Below are 9,991 nucleotides of genomic sequence, written 5' to 3' on the forward strand. Positions count from 1 at the left end.
CTAAAAGTCAATTGTGAATTGAAAACGTCAACATATGAAATAAAAAGTCAAACCATAACTTTGCCTCGTAACTGAGATGCAAAATTAAGAATATGAAATGAAAACAGAAATGTATTTTCCCCACATTCCTGACTTTTTATCTATTTATTTTGACTTTTTACTCTTTCTAATTTTATGACTTAAAGATACTTTAAATCATCAAGGTTAGGTTTACATTTTTAAACTGGAGGAAATCTGCAGATCTCAAACCATTAGGCCAGTTAGAATAAAAATATGATATGATCTGGTGGGCCTGGTATAACTGTGCCTCAGGCCTTGAGTTTGACACCCCTGCTGTAGAGTGAACCGTTTATTATTCTCACTGTTTCTTACCAAGTGTATTCAGCTATTCTAGCACACTTCACGCTCACTCAAATACTGCTGCTTAAAAACAGCCTGTGCACAGTGCATGAGTAACGAAATGTTACTCGAGTAATGACGGCCACAACAAACCTGTACCCATCACTAATTCAGACTGTAAATGACTATTATTATTCCTATTATTTCATCATCAGATGAGATTAAAATGACCTGTTCTCCATGTTATTGCTACTGTTCATACTGCTGGCTGCAGGAGTGAAGAGACCGCCAGTGATTTGTTCTGGTTGCTGGTTCATTTTGAAGCTGAGACCACCTCTTCCAGAAATCTTGTTTGTTTTGTTTGATTGGCGTGTTCACATCTACCAGGTCAAAGAGGAAACAGCCCTTTCTTTCAGAACAACTTCTCCAGACGATCCAGGTGTGAAAGCTCCCTATCATAACTCTCTCTAACGTTTATCCAATGAAGTCACCCTCCTGTTCATTTACTGTACTTTAACACATTACCTCATAAAAATCACACTGAGTTCTCTGTAATAACCTAGAAGGATTCAAAGGCTTTAAAACATGTTAAATATTTGCAGAATGTACTTTGAAGAACCAAAATCCTCCTGATTCTGTCTGCAGAAGGTGTGCAGACAGAATAGTCCACTTACATTCTTGCATGTTAGCTTAATATTTTCTCACCTTTGTTTTTATCTTGATTTCATCAAGCTGATCTGCTAATATTGTTCCAGGAATAATGTGTCCATGGTTTTGGGTTTTCTTTGTTCTCTTAAAGCATCTCATGAGAGCCGCTTGGCTGTGGTGCTGATTTGGCTTGAACAGTGTGATCTAAAAACAATTGGTAACCCGTGTAATATGCCCCCCCCCCTTCCCTGACATGTTCTTGGACCATGGTGTGCATTCAATGCCAAAGCTGAGCTGCAAACATTGGCAGTCAACTTCTGTGTTAAACCTAAAATAGATCCTAATTGCTCTTTTATCCTGCATTCCCGTTTTTTTTGCACCACGCACACTCCTAAAAATACACCCCAACACCTCCATGCTTTACCTTTTCTGGCTGTTTTTGTTATTGACTGCTCGCTACCACGGAAACCAAACGGACCTAATCTATGATGTGTTAACATCTCTGTGTTCTTCACGGGGTCTTCACTGTGGTTATTATTCCTACTCCAAGTTAAATTCAGATAATATTAGGGAATGAGAAAGCACAAGGAGAATAACGGAGGAGACATTTGTTTCAAACATTCAGTATCACTGAGTCATCACTGTGCCATGGCAGCGTCCCACAGCCTCCTTCTGAAAATATTTTGGATTTTCTTCAAAACTGGAGGAAGGAGCTGCTCATCATGCACATAAAAATTCATGATTTAAGATTTATTCTCATAATAGTTTTGTTTTTAATGGATGCATCATCCTCTTACTTGGGCTTTATTAGAAATTAATGATGGTTGAATGTAGGCTAATCTTCAGTGCCATGATGCTTCCTGGACTTGTTGATTTCATGCAAACTTTAAATCAGAGGCGAAAGATGTATCTTCAAATAATGTTCATAATGAGGATCTGGAACAGAAATTGCAGAGATGCATATTTACATAGTCAGATTTGCACTCCTTTTCCCAAAAACTCCACTCATTTGTATGAAAATTCGTCAGACTTTTATTGTGTAAATATTAAGTTGTAGCATCATATATTAGCAGAGACCTACAGTGAAGATGGCCTTAAAGCTTAATGTAACCAACCATGTAATCTCCAGTGCCATGACTATGTGTATTTATTCAGTATGTAGCTTTATAAAGCATTACATCCAGTGTACTGTACAACAGTATATCTCACAGTTATAGAAGCATTTTAATGATAAAATCAAATGTTGTAGTCTGTCTTTGTATTTTATAACGACTCCATAATAAGGCTGAATGTTGCTGATGCTTGTTGCTCTGCTTGTCTCTTCTGCACGCGTCCCCTTAGAGAAGCCTATGCAACGCCTGTCTCTGTGTTAACGTGTCCATTCAAACTTTATGCAACTCATGAAATGACTTGAATCTCCTGAGCACAGCTGGTTCCTTAGATACAGGATGTGTAGCAGAAATAGTCTGAGCACACTCGTTATGCAAAAAAGAGTCCAAAAAGCTCTCAGATGGAGGTACTTGTTCTAAACCATCACGGGTAATGATTGAAAAGTGAGAGCTCTGTTTTTGTAAGAGGATAAAATTCTATTTTATTAATGTTTGAAACAGTAGAAGTGCTTCATATTATGCATCAGAGCTTGTATTTAACCCATGTTTTTGTATTCTTATGAAATAAAAATGCTATTTAAGCTTTCTGTGCTTTGGTTTCTTTTTTGTGTGTCAACTTTAGAGGCAGAACTAATGAAGACCTACAAAAGGAACTGTAGTTCCTCTGCTAACCTCTAGAGGCTGGCATTAAAAGTGAGCCAGTCTGCATAGATCATCTTTATTTTCTGTACAAAATCATCAAATCTTTTGTAGAAAGAAGCAAACTGGTGGGAAAAGAGTCAGCCAATGCTAGATTGCACTCAGTTCCCACTAGAAAGTTCTGGACAAGTTGTCTAAAGCAGTGGTGGTCTGGAGACCCCGGGGGGGGGCTGTCTTCTCTGATGTCAAAATTAGATGTTCACATTTAAAAAAAAAAAAAAAAAAAAAAAAAAAAAGAACATTATGTACCATTCCGTTTTAAGACCATCATAAAAGATTAAAATATACGGAGAATCAAAAGGTCCAAATCTGTTTTGGAGAACAAAATTCCTAATTTTTGAGAGTAGTCTTATATTTACAACATGTCAGAGTTTCAAACATCAGGAAAAATCTAAATTTCAGAGTTTAAAAAGTCTTAAATTCTGACATTAGAAACGCAAAAATTTCAATTTTTTTTAAGTCATAGTTTTACAACAGTGTACAGTAAAAAATTTACAGGAAACCAAACTGAAAACAGTGGTCAGATTTTGACTTTTGAGCTTTATTATCTCAAAAATTCTTACCCAGGGTTCAGAGATATTTACTACTTTTAAAGTCATACATTTTTCATCTTTCATCTAAAGCAATGCTTTCATCCTAGAGTGGCCCTGATACTTTGTAATAATAGTGAATAGTTTGGAAATAAATTTTTAGTAAAGAATAAGACTGTATACAGTCATGAACGTAAGTATTAGCACCCCGGAATTTTTCCAGAAAATACACCATTTCTCCTAGAAATGGTTGCAATCACAAATTTTTTTGGTATACACATTTATTTCCTTTATGTGCATTGGAACAAGACAAAACAACAGAAGAAAAAAATTGACATAATTTCACACAGAACTCAAAAATGGGCAAAAAAATGTTGGCACTCTCAACTTAATATTTGGTTGCACACCCTTGGGAAAAAATAACTGAAACCAGTCACTTCCTATAACATCAATAAGCTTCTAACACCTCTCAACTGGAATTGTGGACCACTCTTCTTTTGCAAACTGCTCCAGGTCTCTCAGATTTGAAGGGTGCCTTCTTGCAACAGCAAATTTGAGATCCCTCCATAGGTGTTCAATTGGATTTAATCCGGACTCATTGCTGGCCACTTCAGAACAGTCTGCCTTCTCTTTGGTTAGATGATGATGCTCTGTTATTTTGCTCTGTGTCTTTTTGGCAGATTGAGACATCCAGATTGCAGCACAGCTCGGTGCGACCGGCTGGGGGGGCGAGGTGAGAGTGGCGTGGGCGGCGGCAGCAGCACTCTGAGTGAGAACACTGAAAATGACATGGGTTTGGAGATTAGAGGATGAAAATGAAAGGCAATGAATTCTCTGGAGAAAGTGACTGTTGAAACCGGAGACACCAATTACTAAAGATGAATGTATTTATTATCTTCTTTTTTAATTTTTGGTGTAAAAGATGTCAGAACTATGACTGGAGCAGGTGCTTCTCCTGAGATAATACGTCTAAATCGGTCTGGGGGTTTAGTCCTTAGAGGGCTCCAAAGCTGCTGCACAAATTTCCAAGTTAAACACTAAACGGAGACAAGAATTTCACTAAAGACAGACACACACCTCTCTCTCCTGTAGTGTGTGTTATCAAACAGTCTACGTTGGCTCACAGTTCAAGTACGCAAGATTATGGGTTTATTTTTGTTGTCTAAGAATGAGGCTGATATTTCTGAACATCCAAACAATCCCATCAGGTAGCTTTACATAATTAAGGACGATTTTATTTCTGATTTGCACCAACCTCCCACATTTGGAGGCAGCATGGCCTAAACTGATGCTTGTTTCAACCATTAATTAGTCCAATCTGTGACTATGTGGAGTAGATGACTGCTGATCTCAGAGGCCTATAGCACGAAGCGTGGTCAGCTTACCCTGGGTAACTCACATCTATCCAGGGTTGACTAACCCCAACAATAGCAATCAGGATAATCAATAGCATGACGCGGGTTATCCACACGGTAACTCAGCCCAGGTTTGTCTCATCAAGAGTCGTGAACGAGCATGTACAAAGGGAGGGCACAGAGGCAGCTGACCAATCGCAATCATGAGCGCTAAACAGATGGAGAATCGCAAGGAAGCAAGTGACAGGGTATCCTACTTCACATGTGAGGAGCAAAAATTAATAATGATGAAGTACGAGGAGGAAAAAGTCAGAATCCTGGAAAAAGTAAACACCGTGGCAGCTGCCAATCGCAGGCAAAAATGCGGGGCAGTGCATAGCAGACTGTGTAAATGCGTAAGTCACTCATCGATGGCTCAGTCTGACACTGATCACACTCATGAATCTCATGAAACAATATACTCTGAAAATTAATTGCGTGCACTACAATTATCATCTCATTCCCCCAGATGTAATCCTTCTGGAGTGAAAAGAACGTGGGGGCAGATTAAAAATAAGTATAAAAACATCATTGCATCTGGTAAGCTGGTCTGTTTCATGTCTTAACATCATGCTACAATTAAGCTTAAAGTTGTTGCCACACTGAAATCATGCATACCGAGTTCATGTCTGACCTAAATTAACAAATAACAAATCAGCAGCTGGATTAAAATACACTCTTTCTTTTTAAAGAAAGAAAGCCCTCAAACACAATGAATGAAGTGTAGGAATGACATGATAGAATAATGTGCTGTTTCACATTAGCATTACATCCATTTTATTTGTCAAGCACTTTGTGTTGCATTTGAATGTGTGAAAGGAGCTACATAAATGAAGTTTGATTATCCCTTCTAGTATATTACCTCTAACTGTATGGTTACGTATGATTTCATATCATATTGGACAATCACACCACTCCTGCGGGTCGCACGGGCAATAAACGGCTCCAAGATTTCGCACAGGTAGATGAGTCCGGGCAGCGAGAACTGGTACCTCTCATAAAGTGCATTATCGGGTTGATCCAGTGGGTTTAAACGGTCTCTGAACACTCTTTCGCGTCTTAATGCTCTCCTCACTAATTGTGCTCCTCTGTCTACTGGGTTTGGGAGAAAAGGGCAGGCCATCGTTTTAGAGAAGCTGATTGGCCAGTGGGATGGGCATTTTATGGGATCAGATTCAACCCTCAACTTACCCTGCTCCGGAGCAGGTTAGCCGTTCAGAGTAAGTCACCATAGTGATCTACCCCGATAAGAAATGAACTGGCTTTGTGCTATCGGTAACCCAGGGTTAACTCTGAAGTTACCTTGCTAAGACATTAATCCTGCTTTATGCGTTAGGCCCCTGCTGGACTGCACCGGTGTGGCTTGATGTTATGGCTTGATTCCGTGTTGTTGTTAGCATCTTGCTAACATTAGCAACATAAGCTTTCATGGCTTGATCCCGTGTTGTAGTTGTCAGACTCGTTGTGCTTCGGTGTAAAGACAGTTCATCACTGCCGTATGTACACACAACTCTCGTTTCAGCCAGACTTCCATTAGGCAGCTTTTTAAATCTAAATTTGCTGTGAAGCAGACCTGGGTCTGTCTCCTCACTCATCACTGCTGGCTGCGTTTGACCCGCCTTTAACCTTTTCACCCCAGGGATGTAAACATCCATGCAGGAGAACTACGGGAGGAAGTTGTAGTCAAACTTAGTCATATGATTAAATTGCTAAATTGATAAAATCATATTTTTAACGCGTTAAGCTTTCCAGATTAATCACGAGTGTTAACATGTCAATATTAACAGGCCTAATATGTATACATACAGTTCAAACCAGAAGTTTACATACACTTTATAAAAAGGCACATGAACTTTTTTTTCTCACCGTCTAACATTAAATCAGATTAAACTTTTCCTGTTTTTGGTCAATTAGGATTACCAAAATTATTTCTATTTGCTAAATGCCAGAATAATGAGAGCGATAATTTTGTAGACATTTTTTTATTATTTTCTTGAGAGTCAGAAGTTTACATACATTTCATTAGTATTTGGTAGCATTGCCTTTAAACTGTATGACTTGGGTCAAACGTTTTGGATATGCTTCCACAAGCTTCTCACAATAGTTTGCAGGAATTTTGGCCCATTCCTCCAGGGAGAACTGGTGTAACTGAGTCAAGTTTGTAGGCCGCCTTGCTCTCACATGCCTTTTCAGCTCTGCCCATAAATTTTCAATGGGATTGAGATCAGGGCTTTGTGATGGCCACTCCAAAACATTGACTTTGTTATCTTTAAGCCACTTTGTAACCAGTTTGGCAGTATGCTTAGGGTCATTGTCCATTTGGAAAATCCATTTGAGCCCAAGCTTGAACTTCCTTGCTGATGTCTTGAGATGTTGCTTCAGTATGTCCACATAATGTTCTTTCCTCATGATGCCATCTATTTTGTGAAGTGCACCAGTCCCTCCTGCAGCAAAAAAACCCCACAACATGATGCTGCCACCCCCATGTTTCACAGTTGGGATGGTGTTCTCAGGCTTGCAAGCTTCCCCCTTTTTTCTCCAAATGTAACGATGATCATTATGGCCAAAAAGTTCAATTTTAGTTTCGTCAGACCAGAGAACATGTCTCCAAAAATTAAGGTCTTTGTCCCTGTGTGCATTTGCAATCTGGCTTTTTATGTTTCTTTTGGAGTAATGGATTCTTCCTGGTAGAGTGGCCTTTCAGCCCATGTCAGTACAGGACTCGTTTGACTGTTGATAATGACACACTCTCACCAGCTTCAGCCAGCATCTTCACAAGATCTTTTGCTTTTGTTCTTGGGTTGAGATGCACTTTTCGGACCAAAGCACGTTCATCTCTGGGACACAGAACCCGTCTCCTTCCTGAGCGGTATGATGGCTGGACATTCCCATGGTGTTTATACTTGCGTATAATTGTTTGAACAGATGAACATGGCACCTTCAGGCATCTGGAAATTGCACCCAAGGATAAACCAGACTTGTGCAAGTCCACAATTCTCTTCCTGATATCTTGGCTGATTTCTTTTGATTTTTCCCATGATGTTACACAAAGAAGCAGTGTGTTTCAGGTGTGCCTTAAAATACATCCACAGGTGTGCCTCTAATTAACTCAAATGTCAATAAACCTATCAGAGGCTTCCAAAGACATGACATCATCATCTGGGCTTTCCCAAATTGTTTAAAGGCATAGTAATCTTAGTGTATGTAAACTTCTGACTCTCAAGAAAATAATAAAAAAATGTCTAAAAAATTATCTCTCTCATTATTCTAGCATTTAGCAAATAGAAATAATTTTGGTAACCCTAATTGACCAAAAACAGGAAAAGTTTAATCTGATTTAATGTTAGACGGTGAGAAAAAAAAGTTTATGTAGTGTATGTAAACTTCTGGTTTCAACTGTATACTGTATGCTTGGATGTTGCCTGTTGGTTTTGATGTGAGACACACTTGCACCATGAGTGAAGTTATCCACTGAGTTACAGTTACCACCTATAATTTTAAATGCTTCTATAAGTGGAATTGTGCATATTCTGTATCAGCATGCATTTCTTTGCTATGAGGTTGAGTCTGCTTTGTTCTTACCAGAGTTCCTCCTCACCACAGATTTTCATGACTGCAGCGCTGTCTTATTATAAATATTTAACACTTAAAATGTGTATTTTAACTATATATAGAGAGTAGAATAATAGACACTTCTAAAATGTTAAATTTAACTCTATATATGTCTGATTATCACTGTCATTTTTTTCTGTAAATATAACTTTATTATAGAGTTGTGAGTTTCTCTTAACAACCAGGTTAGAGAGCTAAGATCATATTTTACTGCACAACGCTGCAGCAGCTGCTCAGCACTTACAATTGACTTTAAATAATATACTTTTGACTTTTACCTGAGTAGATTTATAGACCAGTACTTTAACTGAAGTACATTTTAACCAGAGTAATTTCCCATTTACTTAAGTACAATAGTCATGTTCTTTTAACAGCAGAAGCTAAACTACTCCGTTCAGAGTCAGAGATCTGATTCATAACCTCGTTTTTGTAAAACTTTAGGAGACAGATTAAACATGATAGATTTGACATGTATGATTTCAGGAGAATAATTCCTCTGTCTTATGCATGTTTGTGTAGAATGACCATCAGCTGCTCTTCAGTATGAAAATGTAGTTTCCCTGTAATAATGATGGGCTGTATCAGTGAATCTATTAATCACTATCAGTGCTCTATTAAAACAGGAGTCCACATTACCTAATAACTGTATTACTGGAAGTTTGCTGTCTTCATTTAAGCAGTCACACAAATATGACTCATCCCATCCTGATTTAGCATCAGAGCCTACAAAGAAAAGCTTTGTGAGCGTTCACCGACACAGCACCCTTATCTTGTACAGCACTGACTCCATTAGAGCTCATTATGAGCCAGCTTTGTCTGGATGTTTATACAGACACAAATAGAGGCTCCGCTTAACACAAACCAGCTCTGAGTCTTCCATAAACTCTTTGTTTTGCCACAGAGATGCTACTAAGGCACCATTCAGGATCCCAGCACATTTTCAAAGATTGAAGATCCTCTGAATAATCCCTGCAGTGGATTCAAGGCCTACATCCTCAAACATTAATCCTGAAACCAGTTCCTAAAGCCTCAGTTCCCTGTTAGTCCCTGGTCTGGGACAGTGAAGAGAGAGGGAAAACTTGGAGAGGGAGAAAGAGAGGATAACGAATTTGAACCTGGGTCACCTGCTTGGAAATGTAACCCTCATATATGACGCATACAACCTAACCACCAGCTCATCTGCACCCCAGAAAAGCATTCAAACCTACTCTCTAACCACCTGCTCTTATATTTTGGATGAAAATGTTCCTGCTGTTTCTCTTTTGGTTACTGTTGTCACTCCAAGAACACACTGAACAAGTTTGAGCGCCACAGAAAGGCGTCTGTCACAGAAGGGCGAGCTTTCTGTGTCTTACAGAGGCGTTCAGGGACAGCTCTGATTATTTGAACAGATGCAGCGGGGAGCAGTGGTCTGGCTTAACACTCACAGTGATTTAGAGGGACATCAATTTATCAGACAGCTTTCAGAAGGCAGTGCTGCAGAAAGAGGCTCGACAAAGCTCACACAGAAACTTCATGAAGGATCACAGCAACACTGCTGTAGATTTATCATGTTAGAAAGTTACTGTGAAGCTTTCTTGCCCACAGAGAAGAGCTACTTATATAAGATAATAAACATTTTTGAACAAAGATGGGACATTTCTGATGAATGAGAAGTAAA

The sequence above is a fragment of the Cheilinus undulatus genome, linkage group 18 (assembly GCF_018320785.1).
Source record: "Cheilinus undulatus linkage group 18, ASM1832078v1, whole genome shotgun sequence".
NCBI classification, from domain to species: Eukaryota; Metazoa; Chordata; class Actinopteri; order Labriformes; family Labridae; genus Cheilinus; species Cheilinus undulatus.